The 16,217-nt window shown below is 37.4% G+C and overlaps 1 protein-coding gene across 1 annotated transcript in view; it reads left to right on the top strand.

Moving 5' to 3' along the window:
• The first annotated feature begins 5,793 nt into the window (after positions 1-5,793).
• The window catches only part of ZRANB3 (zinc finger RANBP2-type containing 3), a 296,350-nt gene continuing 285,926 nt past the window's right edge, over positions 5,794-16,217 (top strand). Inside the window, exon 1 of the mRNA XM_080799794.1 lies at positions 5,794-5,903. The gene's annotated coding sequence lies outside the window, so the exon portion shown is untranslated. The remainder of the gene's footprint in view (positions 5,904-16,217) is intronic.

The raw sequence follows: 16,217 nt of genomic DNA, 5'->3' as shown, positions 1-16,217 counted from the left end.
CAGGGTTTTTTTGCTTAAGTTTCTATTTTTCAAATAATTATACATTCACAGGCAGTTGCAAAAATAGTATAGAAAGCTCCCATGTACTCGTCACTCAATTTCCCCCAATGATGATGTAAATATAGTTCAGCATCAAAGGCAGGGATTGGCATTGATATACATTTGTCTGTATTTCTATGCAATGTAGATTTAGGGAACCACCATACAATCAAGATACAGAAACGTTCCAGTACTACAAAGATCCCTCATACTACCCCTCTATAGTTACAACCATCCTGCTTCCTCAAACCCCATCTCAAATGCCTAGAAACCACTAATCTGTGCTCTAGCTCATAATTTGCCATTTTGAGAATGTTATATAAATGAGACCACATGGTTCTCCCATTTTAAAACTGTTTTTTTTTTCCATTTGGTGTATTACTTTAAGATCCAGATAAGTTGCTTTATCAATGTTTTCTTCCTTTTTATTGCTGCATAGTTGTCCTTGGTATGGATATAGAACTGTTTAATCATTCGCTCAAGGAAGGGATTTGGGTTGTTTCCAGCAAAAAGATACTATTTTTAAACACAGCAATTCTATAATAAGCATCTGTCCCAAGAGCACTTTAAAAATGAGTGCCTTGTGTTCATTTAAGTCCTTGCTTTCATACATTTACAGTTTTATCCCCACAACATTAGACCTTTCTTTTGTAATTCCATAGCTTCTCTCTCTACTGAGAAACGCATCAAGGTAAATCTGCAGTTAAACTTCCAACTCAGACTTTAAGGTGATATACTGGTTATGGAATTTCTTTCAAGCAGAAGAAAGGTTAGTGAAGTTAACTGTACAACTAGCTCACAAAACTAATTTTTATGTCATTGATAAATCTAAAGTTGGGAGAAGTCAAATCAAAGTACTTTAAACTCTTTGGCAAGACATTATCAAATTACGCCCTTCAAGAAGAAAGGTCAAGAATAAGAACATATGTAACTTACTTTCCATACTTAATTTCTTTTTGAGAGAAAGTACTTTTAAGGAGTTATAGATGAAAACACTAGTCAAGCAGGCAATAAGAATAATCATTTAAACATGCTATATGGTTTAGTATTTATGAAATAAGAAGGCACAAGAGAAGTAGGCTTATAGGTAGAAGTTTTTTTTTTTTAAGTTACAAATCTACAATTCAGAAGATAAAGAGAAAAACAAAGATCATAAGTACAGGCTTTCAAAACCATGGGGGAATAATTTAAGTTAATGGGCACATGTAGAGACTAAGAAGGTAAGAAGAAGTAAAATTTTCAAGGATAAAATCTGAGAAAAAACCAAACTTTGGAAAATAAGACACAGAACTAGATTCGAGCCAGGATTAAATAACTCATCTCTTGTTTCAACCATCACCCAACGACTAATTGAATTAAATTCTGGAAAAGATACACATGCTTACAACTTAACAGGTACAAACAAATTTGCTTAATTTATATAACATATCCTTATTTGGAAAGCAAAGTTAATAAAATTTTGTTTGATTTTATGATTTGATTCTTTGCACATGTCTGTATTGCTAATAAACATTATGAGACTTCACAGGATCAGATGCAAGACTATTTTACTTTCTAAGAAAATATTCTATTATACTAAGACAAAACTGACAGGCTCCTTACGTATCTTAGTTATCTTAAATTATAAATAATAAGTTATCATCAATGCATACGGGTGTGACTACAAAGAAATAGAATCCATGATTTGGAGCTACAAGAGCCATTTGAAAACTGACTGCTATTTGTAGCCACAACTCTTTGACACACAGACTGTCAGAGTATTTACAATAGATCATGGAAGTGTTAATAGTGAAGTTTTCTAATTCAAATAGCAACAATGTATTATAAGCCCATCAAGTCTTAAGTGCTTATTATTGTAACATTTTCAAGAAGGGAGGAAATAAAACCTTTATCAACTCTCAGTGTTTCTGTTTCTGCAGAATTAAAAATTAACATCAACTTAAATGTGTATAATTAGGTATGCTAAAGTGCCAGTTCGAGAAAATCTCTTTTATTATTTGGAAACACTTGGCAGTGCATTTCTTCTGCATGATTTTTGAAAAAGTTTATTTTAATTTTATAAAATATTCTGCTCCTGCCTTGTAACGCTCCCCAAAAGAGCATCCAATTGTACTGGGTTCATTCACCATTCAACATAAGGTACAGCTGCCTTGAACCCTGGCCAGGCCTTACTGTCAGGAGACTTTGTAACAAAACTTTTCATGTTAAACTTTAATTTGTCTACCAGGACAAGCTCAAAAGACACTATTATGTGTGAAGACCAATACATTTTCCAAAGTGCCTGAAAAGAGAAAGGACCAGTGTGTCTGGGATGTTGTTTCATAGAAAAGAAAAACTCAAGAACTGATATATACTGAGAATTAAAAACAGCAACAAAACTGCAGTCGGCCTATGGCCATAATGAATTCAAATGACTCACTTAATCTTAACTCTGTATTAAAGAGTTGCCTGTCAGTAGCCTGATAGCACAGTGAATATGGATTGCAAACAATATAAACCTTGAAACACCTATCAGCTAACTAAAATTCAAAAGATTTTACAATAATTTATCATTACAACAATTTACTACATCCTTTTATTCCAAATAATTCATCTGAAATATATTCTAAACATAGGGATTTTAACGCAAAAATTTAAAAACCTTCTATAAAATCAACAACTCTTCAGTATCTGATTTCCAGTTTGTCACATACCTTTCACTTTGAAAATGACTAGCGGCAAACTGCAAGAATTTAAGTCCCTATATAAATGAAAACTCCCATAGTACTCTTCTACCATAAAAGAGCAAGTTCTGAGGCTGCAACATGTGCATGTAAATAAACTCATTCTCTTAAGATGCATTAAGTTAATATTTAATAATGCATACTATGCATTAAACACAATAGTAGGAGCTTTATACACTTCATCTCTAATCCTCACAACTCCAAGTGTTAAGTGCTATCATCCCAATTTTATACCTGAGACTGAGGCTCACAGAAGGTCCACAGCTAACAAGACAATGTAAAAGCCTCCTATTCATCAGCCTTTTCTGTATATAAAGTTTATGAGATCTGAAAGTATCAATTCTATATCAATTAACCAACAAGTTTTAGAAAATGCTGATACATGAAAAATACACACACACACACACACACACACATATATATCAGTGCTTTGTAGGGAGCTGAGCAAATTTACCTTTCAGGGTTATATTTCTTTTTTTTTTTTTTAGCACACGTTGATATTTCTTCCAGATCCTGAATCTAGGATCTATGTAATTCTGTATGCAAGTGTATGAGCTATGGAAATATGTAAGATCATTAAGGCAACAGAGTCTCCTTAGACCCTGAAGAAATGGTCTAACACATAGTCAAACTGATTATTTCTTCAGAACTCAAGTTTACACTGGTAACAAGTTAAGCCTCAGAAGTGGGCCTAAAATTTTACCTTTGATATGGTCATGTTTACTACAAATTACAGAACCCATTATTTAAGGACATACCCATGCCAAAACAAAACAAAACAAAAACAAAAACCCCCAAAACCAACCCCACAAGATGTGAAAAGATGAGCACCTAATCACTGTGTGAGGAAAAAACATTCGTTCTCAAATATGCCAAATTTTATTGAGTTGAGGTATGTCCAGCTACTCTAGGTATACTGGTACCCGACTATATTAAATATTACATAGATCTTACTCTTTCAAATATTACAACTCGGTTAGCTTCTAGTTAGACTTTAACCACCTTTTAATTACTCAAAAGTTCTTATAATCAATGAACTCTAAGCTAATAGCAAAGGGTTTCTTCAGAATTACAATTATGCAAACTACAACCATGGATACTTAGATCTATACACACCTATTTCCTGGGACATCATATTAGAAAAATCATCTGCTATTTACTAAGCCGTACTTTTACTTAACTTGCTATCCAGGACAATTACACACGGGACAAGATAGCCTCAACAATTTGTTCCTACATAAAAGCAAGCTCAAAAAGAGAGGCACTCTCCTCTGCACCTAGTAACAAAAAAAGAGAACAAAAAACTTCAAAAACACAGGTTTGAGCCTAAGGCTCAACCATAAGATGTGTAAATCTGACCCTTGGGGTCCGTGGCACTGACAGTCATTCAACTTTCTTTTCAATAATCCCATTGTGCTTTTTCTGGTACAACAGGCAATATATGCCTATATTTCACCAACCAGTCGGAACGCCTTATTTCCTTTCTAAAAATTCTCCGGGGGCAAGGCGGGGGGCCGAGGCGTGGGGTGGGCCGGGGAGCCCGAGGCACCGGCGCCAGCCACCCAAGAGAGCAGAACCACGCACGGCACCCGCTCCTGGCAGGCCTGCTGTGGCTGGTTCCCGAGTCCCTGGGGCTGCAAAGGCAGCAAGCAGCAGCCATGGCAGGGACTCGGGAACCTTTCCCCTGCCTCCTCCGCTAGGCCTCGAGGGGTTTGCTTTTCACATGGCCCCCGGGTGGGGGCGGTGGGCACAAGGTAGTGGATGCAGCTGCAGCCGCTGCGGCGGACCAGGCGAGCCGGGCTCCCTCGGAAGCCGACCTCCCGGCGGGCTGGCAGCAGCAGTACCTCGGCGGGGGCCTGCCTGGAGCGCCGATGGTTCGGCGGGGAAGGCCACCTTCTTATACACATCTTTCCCCTGCCTGCCTCCTTCTCCGTTAGCGCTACCGGTTGGCGGGCGGGGGAGGGGAGCGAGGCGCGTTATTCCCGGGGAGCTAGAGGGGGGAGGGGAGGGCATCTCTTACCCGCGTTACTGAGGAGGAGGAGGAGGAGGAGGCGGCTGGAGCGCGGCGCGGCGGGGCGACGGCGGGGCTGGGTGGGTGCAAGTAAGAGTCTTACGAAAGGGAATTAACCCCATCACCAGCCCGGACACCGGCTCCAGCGGCAGCCGCGGCTGGCAGAATCCCGCCCCTTCCCACCACGCACTAGCCCCGCCTCTTCGTTCTCTTTGAGGGGCAGTCCACAAATCATAGGTTAAACATCCTCCAAGTGACATGAGGATCATCCAATCAGACCTGAACAAACTGCCTTCTCTCCACCCCTTTATCTCCTCCTGGGTCGCGGCAGAGCCGTGCCAAGTCTTCCTCCACCCTCAAGGGAAAAAGAACCAATCGGTGATAAGTAACCGCCCTTGAACGACGCAAAGGACAGCCAATGGTAAAACTAACAGGACAGCCATTTTGCCCACTTGTAAAAAAGGCACCTTTTCCCACGAGTTGGTAACCTGAGGTGGAGGAGTTCTGTGGAGTTTTTAATGACCTGGAAATATTGGAAAGACAACTTACTTCTTCAGGGATTATTTATAGAGCTTTCTTGGAGTTAATGAACATTTTTATTCTCCATGTGGGGGGAAGTGAGGAATGCTGCTTAAGCGCTTGGCTCCTCCCTTTAGCGGTAACGGGTTCTAAGCCGAACACCTGGTTTCTCCAGCTTCAGTGGGGGGGAAGGCGGGGTTATTGCTCGGTTCGGCCTGCAGGGGACTACATTTCCCAATCTGCTTTGCCCCAGCCTCTGTCCTTGCCTGCTTTTTCTTCCTGTGGGGCCTGACGGGAATTGTAGTTCCTGGGAGATACCCATGGCACTTCGTTGGCCAATGAGAGGGAACAGACTTAAATGATTTGGAGTTTAGGGCGGGGAACCGGTTGCAAGTGAGTGGCGAGTCCTTTTCGCCACCCTAACGGAAGACGGAGGTATAAAAGAGAGGGGTAGTCGGAGAAGAGTTTTCTCAGAACGCCGCAGGGGTTTTGGATTGCTGATATTTGAACTCTGTTACTTTCAGAGTGTCCCGTTGAAGTCACTTCCGCCTTGGGGCGGACGCAAGCCAAATCTGTGGCGGGAGTTGGAGATTCGGCAGCGAATACACCAGGTGTGGCTTTTGGAGTGGCGTGGCGGGCAAGTCAGTTTCTGGAGAGAGAGAGAGAGAGAGAGAGAGAGAAAGGCGAACGGCATGTAATTGTGTTTTAAGAAAGAGTGGGTGAAATGGGATGGCGGTAGTTCCTAAGTCCAGAATGCCATTATCCACCCCTCGTCTTCAACCCGAGAGTCCCATTTTTCTTATCTTATGACTTGCTCACTATTAGATTGCACCTATGTATTTGTGGAAGGTGCCTTTAATGTTTTTAGCTGCTTTGGTCCTTGGAGTATGGCTTCAGGTTATCTGTTTGACTAAAAATAGGCTTAGAAGGTCTGAACTAACAACTCCCTCGTGTACAAACACACTATTAAAGACTGGTTGGAAGGAGATAAGCTACGGAAGGGTACAGGATTAGTACTCAAAAAGTACCATCCCCCCCCCTTTTTTTTTCAGTAAAGCATCAGTGTTGTGGGACCAACAGTCAAAGAATTATCTTTTTTAAGTAATTTTTTATTTTAACTAAAGTTTTTCAACATATCGTATTAGTTTCAGGTGTACGATATAGCTCTCTTGTTTTCTTAATGCAGTTGGGATTTTCAGTATAATTTTGCAGTGTAGTTTTCTACAGTTTATTTTTTATATTTATATATTTTTATATTTTATGTAGTTTATTTTTTTGTTTTTGTTGTGTCCTGAGTTCTTCAAGTTAAGGAATAGTAAATATGGCCATCATTTTATTGAGTGTTTCCTCAGCCAGGAATGATATTAAGTGCTTTAAGTACATTGTTTTTTTGGGGGGCGGGGGCAATGTGCAAGTATTATTATGTGACATTTAGTTGAAGAAATTGGTGTTCAAGTGACGTTCATGAAGACTTTAAGGCCTTGATCAGTAAATTTTGGAGCTGAGATTCATATCCAAATCTGCCTTATTTCTGATCTCTTAATCACTACTCATCTTGCCTCTCAAATATTTATTAATTCCCCAATATGTGCTATAGACACATAAGGAGAGAGAAATGTAAAATTCCATTCTAGAAATCTGGAACAAATGGTGGCAGTCACTAATTCTGATGTATCCTCTGTCATTTGAATAGTATGTAATCATTGTATTTAAAAACAAGAAAAATATGAAAAAGGAGGTCATCTGTAATACTGTTATCCAGAGATAATACCATTAAATTTGGGTGAATATCCTTCAGACCTATTATAGGTATAGACATTTGCATGAATGCTATCATACTACTTTTTTTGTGAACTTTTTTTTTTTTAATTCAACAATGGGCTGTGGATATGACTGGATATATATTAATATCATTTTAAAATTAACATTTTTGATTGCTGTCTGGTATTTCTTTGTATGTCTCTAACATAATCAAGTCCTACTTGATGGATATTTACATTTTTTTATGAACTTTATTTGCTTGTGGTAAAAAACATAAAATTTACAATCTTAACCATTTTTAAGCGTATAATACAGGCGTGTCAGGTGTATGTACCTTGTCATTAAACAGATATATGGAACTTTTTCATCTTGTAAAACTGAAACTGTACTTTTTGTACAACTCCTCTTTTTCCTCTCCCACAACCCTTGGCATCTACCATTCCACTTTTTTTTAAGAGTTCAACCACTTGAGGTATCTTGTATTGGTGGACTCATGCAGTATTGGTCCTTCTTTGACTGTCTTATTTGACTTACCATTGTATCCTCAAGGTTCAACAATGTTGTAGCATATGACTGGATTTCCTTTTTCAAAGCTGAATAATATTCCTATATTTGTGTGTGTGTGTGTGTGTGTGTGTGTGTGTGTGTGTATGTGTGTGTGTATTATCTTTTATCTGTTCCTCTTCCAATAGACATTTAGATTGCTTTTACCTCTTAGCTATTGTGAATAATGCTGCAGCCAACATGGGTGTGCACATATGTCTTCAAGATCCTGTTTTCATTTCTTTTGGATATATGCCCAGAAGTGGGATTGTTGGGTCAGTTATTAACTTTTAAAAAGAATGCTCTTGTGAACAAATCTTTATATTCTTGTTTGATTATCCTGTAAATCTGACTTTTTAGAATTAGGTTATTTAATCACAATTACTTTATAATTCCTGAATTGCTCTTCAGAAAGGTTGTGCCCATTTTCTTTCTTACTAACAGTGTTTGAGAGCACCCACTTCCCATCTTTTATTCCATCCAATCTGATTGCAAAAAGTGATTCTTCATTATTTGGTTGTAATTGAATTCTGTTGATGTTGAGGATTTTTTATATGTGTAGTGTCCATTGTTTAATCTCTTTTAAGTAGCTTGTTATTGGTTATGATAATCTCTTAATAATTTTAAAGGAATTACTTCCTGGGTTTTTTAACTCTCATGTATTTTGTAAGCCTTGACTCTCATTTTGAAATTTGTCTTTTTAACTTTTAATGCTGTTTTTCCATGAAATAATTCTAATTATTTTACTTTTGAAATCTGTCTTTTTCTTTTATAGTTTCTAGTTTATTTGTGATACTTAGAAAAGCATTTATGATGCTTATAAATTAGATAATAAAAATATGTATATATAATTTAAAATTTGTTCTTACATTTAATTTTACAATTTATACGTACTTGATTTTGCTTGGACTCTGTTTTTTTTGTTTGTTTGTTTGTTTTTCCATTGTTCTGTCTTTGACTGGAACTCTACACATTATCTTAATTTCTCTAACTTTAAACTATGTTTTGATATCAAGTAGGTAAAGTGTGGTTCCACTCTTCTTTTTAGGTATTTTCTTATTGTTCCCATATTTTCTTGTATTTTTTAGGTGGATTTTGGTACCATCCTGTCAAATTAAAAGTACATCTTGGCACATCTATATTTTAATAAAGTATAAGTTTAATATTTATATAGATCCTGAATGCTGCTTAGTGATAAGTAGTTAATTTCATATTAGTAATACAGAATTTTTCAGATGCAGTCAAGACTCAGTGGGGCTCTCTGCTTTGTGAAAACATGTTTATATTGCACAATTAGATCAAAAAGTTTACAGTTTAAGAACATTTCCAATTTTTAAAAAATTATATGATCACTTTTTATTACAAAGAGGCTTGCATTTTACATGTTATTTCCAGTAGAAGCTGATGACTTCTGCATGCTTATTTTTTAAAAAAGATTTTATTTATGTATTTATTTGAAAGAAAGGGAGAAAACATGAGATGGGGCTGGGTGGGGGGGGGCGTGGGGAGAGGGAGACGCAGACTCCTTCCTGAACAGTTAGCCTCATGCGGGGCTTGATCCTAGGACTCCAGGATCATAAACTGAGCCAAAGGCAGACACTTAGCCACCGAGGTGCCCCTTCTGCATGCTTGTTATAATAACTATCCCTCTGTACTTCATTCTCTGAGTACTTCAAACTTAACATGTCCCCTAAACCTGTTCTCATTTGTTTATTTGGTCAAGAAATATTTGTTAAGCACCTCCTAAGAGAAGTACTGGCTAATAATCAAGAAAATGGGCTCCAGGCTGCCTACGTTTGATTCTGGGTTCTGCCATGTACTTGTTGGGTGACCTTGTGCAGATTAGTTAACAATCTGTCCCTTAGTTTTCTTATCTATAAAATTGAGATAATAGAACACCTACCTCACAGGTTTTTGTGAGGATTAAATGACTTCATACACATAAAACACAAAGTAGTGCCTGGCCTATAGTAAATGTGTAGTAGTTCTGTAAATATTGTTTATTGACCTGGCTGATGCTGGCATGCTGAAGTAAAATGATAAACAAGACAGTTAGTGGTCCTTGATTTTATGAAGGCATTCGAGTAGGAGGGAAAGACAAAATTCAAGTAAATAGATAAAAGGAGTTGCTAATTATAATAAGTGCTTTAAGGAAACCAACTGATATTAAGGATAATGTCAGGGAGTCCATTTGGGAGCTATTGCAGTATTCCAGTAGAGCAGTGATAGCTTGGGATGGCAATGGACTTGGAAAGAAATGGATGCATTTGAGATATGCCTTAGAAATAATTAGTAATGAATGGATTTAATTTGGTGGCTAAAGGAGAGGGAGAAATCAAGAGTGAACCCACATTGCTGGTTTGAGTAACTTGCATGGTTGTACTGTTACTGAGAGATTGCACAGGGAGCACTCGGGTTTGGTAGAGAAATAAGACTTTGGTTTTGGACATTTAGGCTAGAAATGTCTGTGAGACATCCAAAATGTCAGGTAGGTATTTTCTTGTTATTCCCATATTTTCTTGTATTTTTTTCTTCAGGATTTCTCCTGAAGTCATCAGGATGACTTCATCAGTCATTTGAAGTCATCAGCTTCTACTGGAAACGACATGTATAGGTGTCTTAAGTGAAGAAATTACAAATTGTATTACCTTGGCTATTTGTGGTATACTTCTAAAAGACTGTCCCCACCCTCATATCTGTTTTTCCATATTTGACAAGGTAATCTTTGTAAACTAATGGCCTCTTTAAAGTCTAAGAAAGGCCCCAAGTTTCTTACAGGATAAAGTCCAGTTTTCACATGGCAAATGAGAACCTCCCTAACCCAGCCTATTATTACTTCTTTACCACTTGTCACAAGAATTGTATTTTTTAGCTATACTAAACCGCTTAGGATTTTCTGAAACTTAGTGCTTTTGCAAATAAGGCTTCTTTCTCTCTGGAATATCCTTATCTTGATTGTTCATCTGCAAACCCTGCTCTTCCTTTAAGTTTGAACTGATGAGTTGCATCAGTATTTAATTTAAATAGGGGTGCCTGGATGGCTCAGTTGATTAGTTGTCTGATACTTTATTTGGACTCAGGTCATTATCTGTGTCCTGGGATCAAGCCCCATGTGGGGCTCTGCACCCATTCTGCTTGGGATTCTCTTTTCCTCTTCTTCTGCCCCTCCCCCATGTGCCCATGCCCACTCGCTCTCAAATAAATCTTTTAAAAAAATAATTTAATATGAGGTCTCTTATATACCAAGCATTTTTTTTTTCTCATAAGTGAAGCCTTCTTTGATTGCTTGCTACGTTACACAGAGCAAACACTTCCAATGTATTATGGTATTCCTATATATACTTCTTTCGTAGTGCTTATTACATTGTGTTCCAATTATTTGTTTATAACTCTTATTTCTGCCCTAGATTGGACTAAGATATGAGGCTGCAATGGTGCAAATTCATCTTCGTATATGTGGTATTTTCTGCAATGCCTGGTATATAATGGGTGCTCAAAAAGTATTTGTTGAATGAGTGATTTTAAGAGGCAGTGTTGTATAATGGCAAAAATTCAGACTTAAATTTAGAACAATCACAGTTCCAGGTTTATATAACCAGTTGCCAACCGGTAAGAAATTATTTCATATCAATTTTCCTGAACCTCAATTTTCTTGACCTTAATGTGAGGATAATAATACTTTGTGAGTTGTTTTGAGAATTACAAGAGATTTTAAAAAATGTCCTCACAGGTCACTTAATAAGTGGAAGGTATTTTATCATTATTTTGAAAACTGTTGCTTATAGAATGAAAGGTTCTAGTGTCCTTGCTTTTAGAGTAATTAGATATTAAATATGGTGGTTCTTAAAGTCCCATAAATGATTTTTTTAATAATTCTGTAGTTCTGTAATTTACTGAAATTAACCCATTATCATTTTAGGAAATTCAGTTTTATTGACAAAAAATGTGATTTCCATTTACTTAATTTAGGTTGTAGCTTAACTGATGACTTTTAAATAAAGCTACATCAGATATAAATGTAAAGAGAATGTATGATATTATGAAAGCATTGAGTGTGTTAAAATGTGACATAGGTACATTTTCAAGCCTTGATCAGATCTGAAGGGTTCCTGTGATTAAATATCTGACTTTGTACGTAATCACTTTGAAAATACTTGAGTGGATAAGTAGACCTCTTCATTGACTACCTTTTGAAACTTATTACGATGAACTTTGTTTTTGTTTTTTTTTTAATTTATTTATTTTTTTAAGGTTTTATTTATTTATTTGACAGACAGAGATCACAAGTAGGCAGAGAGGCAGGCAGAGAGAGAGGAGGAAGCAGGCTCCCTGCTGTGCAGAGAGCCCGATGTGGGACTCGATCCCAGGACCCTGGAATCATGACCTGAGCCGAAGGCAGAGGCTTTAACCCACTGAGCCACCCAGGCACCCCGATAAACTTTGTTTTTGTGTGTGTGTGTGAATTTGTGGTTTCTTGAATCCATGTACTTTAAAGCAGAGCTGTCCAGTAGACCTCCATATTAACCACTTGCATGAACTGGCACTTTTTCAAGCCAAATTTGTATCTCCAATAAGGAACTTGGAATTATTTATGTTATTACGTGGTTACTTAGCTAGTTGGTAGAGGTATTTACTGAGGTTCCTGGCTTCTAGTCCTTTCCCCTTGCCTCTTTCCACCTGCCTGCTATTATCAGTGTGATGGGGGGAGAGGAGAAGTGAGTAATCAAATGTTTTATCATAGCTCCTCCAAGATTTGTTAAGGCATTTCATTGTCACAGCATTTACTCATTGTATCTATGTAGCCAATTGCTATCCTACTTGAAACCATTTCCACTGATCAGTTTGTTTGACTAGGATGAATTTAAGAAATTTAGTTACCTGGATTAACTGAATTTGATCTTAAATTCAACAGAAGATTTGATTGATATTCTGTAGTAGGAAGAATTTTCCATATGTAGACATCCTTTCTATCTTTGAACTCTCTAGGGTGTTCTAATAACCTTATATCCTAATAGGGAGCCTTAATTTGTATTCAATATACAATCCTCCCTCTAATCTTAATCATTTTATAAACTGCATTCCCAATTTCCCTGCTATAACTTGAATTTGATTTACTGTCTTTTTATCTACTTAGGGTGATTTCTGCATTTGAATGTATAGCCCAATTGACATAACATGCTGGTTTCTTAGTTCCTAGACTGCTGTGTCTCCTGTGAATTTGATTTCCACATTACTTCAGCCATGCACTCCTATGGTCCTACGTTATACTTACACATCTCTATGAACTACTCTACCTCTAGACTCTCTAATCATGGTACCCCTGTCCTTTGAAACTTCAAAGTAACAAATAATACTGAGTGCTTGGTGCTTGGAGGCACTGCTCTAGGTGCATGGAATACACCAGGAAACAAAAGAGATAAGAATTTCTGTTCTTTTGGAGCTTATACACTAGTGGCAAAAGACCAACTAAAACTACAGGAGGAAACTAAATCATATAGTGTCTCACAAAGTGATAAGTGCTGTCAAGAAAGAAAATGTAGGGTAAGGAAGAGATAATAAGGAATTGCAATTCTTGTTGGTTTTTTGTTTTTAAAATTTTAAACTTTTTTTAAAAAAGATTTTATTTATTTATTTGACAGACAGAGATCACAAATAGGCAGAGAGGTAGGCAGAGAGAGAGGGGGGAAGCAGGCTCCCTGCTGAGCAGAGAGCCCGATGTGGGGCTCGATCCCAGGACTCTGGGATCATGACCTGAGCCGAAGGTAGAGGCTTTAACCCACTGAGCCACCCAGGCGCCCCTAAAATTTTAAACTTTTATTCTGAAGTAGTTTAAGACATATGGAAAGTCACAAGAATAGTGCCAAGAACTCCCATATGCCCTTGACCCAGAATCACATATTGTTGCCACATTTACTTTAAAATTCTTTCTCTGAAAAATATGTAACACTTCCTGAATTTGTGTGTCATCCTTGTGCATAGGCCATGCTAATCTCTGTATCGTTCCAATTTTAGTATATGTGCTGCTGAAGCAAGCGCAGAAGTTGAAATTTTAAACAGGGTAGTCAAGTTTTCATTGAAAATTTGATATTTCAGAAAAGACTTTTGAAGGAATCAAGAGAAGTAGCCAGGCAGATAATTGGGGGAAGAGTGGTACGAGCAGGTGGACTAGCTAGTGCAGAGTCCAAAGCAGGAACACGTAAGGACATCATTGTGACAGAGAAGAAAAAGTGAGAAGGGATGGTAATAGAAGTGAGAACAGATTGTAGAGGGCTTATAAACCATTAATAGAGCTTTTATCTGAGTAAAACTGGAAACTGCTGAGGAGTTCTGGGGAATGTTAGGATCAGACTTACCTTTTCAAAATATCTCAGTGACTGCTACCTTGGGAGGAGAATGTAGGGAGGGAAGTAGAGGCTGAGATATCAGATTCTTGCAGAAATTCAGACTAGAAGTGATAGTGGCTCAGATCGGGTGAATGGATTTAGAGGTAGTAGGAAATGGTGGGATTCTGGGTATATTCTGAATGTAACAGGAGTTGCTAATGAATTGGATATGCAGGATGAGAGACAACTGAGGGGAGTGAAGGAATTGATATGGACAACAGGAAAGATGAGATGGGGAAGATTGTGGATGGAATAGGGTTTGAGAGAAAGATCTAGAGTTCAGTTTTAATTGTGTTAAGTTTGAGATGCCCATTATACTGCAAGGTAGAGATGTTTGGTGTATGAGTCTGAAGTTCAGGAGAGGCTGATCTCTCTCTATAAATGTGGGAGTCATTGGCATAGAGGTAATATTTAAAGCCATGATAATAATGATATCTCTAAAGGATAGAACAAAAGTTACTAAGAACTGAGCCCTGGTACACTCTAATCTTAAGTGGGCAGGGAGATGAGGAAGAACCAGCACAAGTGTAGACTGAGCAGGAATGACTGTTGAAGTAGGATAGAAACTGTGGAGTTGTGTTCTAGAATTTAAATGAAACACATGGTTTAATGAGGAAGGAATGATTTACTGATAGGTCCAGTAAAATGAAGACTAAGAATTCCTACCTGCTCTCTGCCTTTTATTCCAAATTAGGCCCTTTGTATATCCTTTTCATCTGGTTATTGTGTACTCTGTATGTCTCAGCTTTGATGTATATATCTCTTAGAAAGCTTTCCAAATCTCCACATTTGGAAACTGAATTTTTGTTACATGCTTCCTTAACAGTTGGTACTGTCCCTGTAGTATTTCTTCAAAACTACATCTATTTTTTTTTAATTATTATGTTTGCAGAGGCTAGTGCAGTGTCTGTACCCATATCAATACCCAAATATATTTTTGTTGAATGCATGAAAGAATGAAATTCAGGGATAAAATTCATTAGATAATTACTTATTTTTTAATTGAAATTCTTTTCAGGGCAAATATTTTGACTGTTTAAAATATATATTTTAACTTGATTTAGCTCTGAAGCAGAGGTGGTGCATTCCTGTGTTGAAAAGGAAGCAAAGACCCAGATATATGATTTACCTGTCACTGGCTACATGATCTTAGAATATTATCTTTGTGGACATCATTCTTCCGCACTTTGAGATCCATTGCTATGTGTTTTCCCATTTTTTTAAATTAAACTTTTTATTTTGAGATAATTGTGAATTCATATAGTGTTGTGAGAGATAATGCAAAGAGATCCTACATGTGCTTTACCCAGTTTTCCTCAATGGCAACATCTTAAAAAACTATAATACACAATCACAACCTGGAGATTGATGTAATTAAGATAGAGAACAGTTGCATCCCACAGGGATATCTCATGTTGCCTTTTTATAGCAACCATCTCTTCTGTCCCTCTCCACCTTCACCCCTGGCAACCCCAGGTGGCCCTGTTTGTTTGATTTTTGCTTGTGTTTTAATTCTTTGAATGAAGATTTGCTTCTTTTTAGGCTTGGTCGCCATACAAGCTTACATTTGAATCTGGCTTTCTCACCCACTGTGTCATAATTTCCTCATTAGTGAAGAAAAATCAGTACTTATTTCATAAAATTCTTAGAGGATTAAATGAGACAGTATGTGTTTAAGTTCTTGGCACAAAGAAGACACTATTATATGATAGGCACTCCAAAAATATCAGTTTTTTCTCCACCTTCAGAACTAATACCTGTTTTTGCTGATGTTCATGTTGTTTCAGTGACATGTCACATCATCTCAAGAGTTTATTTATATTATAATCAGTTCCAATCTATTAACAGGGTTATCACGTCTTTGTTTTAGGTCTTGTTTAATTTTACTAAATATCTCTTAAAATTTTTCTGTTTACAGTTCAAATTTCTTTTTATTAGGTTTATTTCTAAAATTTCAATTTTTTAAAAAGATTTTATTTATTTATTTGACAGAGAGAGATCACAAGTAGGCAGAGAGGCAGGTGGGGGGGCGGGGGGGAAGCAGGCTCCCTGCTGAGCAGAGAGCCTGATGTGGGGCTTGATCCCAGGACCCTGGGATCATGACCAGAGCTGAAGGCAGAGGTTTTAACCCACTAAGCCACCCAGGCAGCCCTAAAATTTGAATTTTTGATGCTCTTGAGAATCAAAAAAATTGAGAATTTAAAAAAAAATTTAAAAAATTTTTCTGCTTTTTGCTTA

Source organism: Martes martes, assembly GCF_963455335.1.
Source record: "Martes martes genome assembly, chromosome: 3".
Classification (NCBI taxonomy): domain Eukaryota; kingdom Metazoa; phylum Chordata; class Mammalia; order Carnivora; family Mustelidae; genus Martes; species Martes martes.
This window is presented reverse-complemented; position numbering and strand designations above follow the sequence as displayed.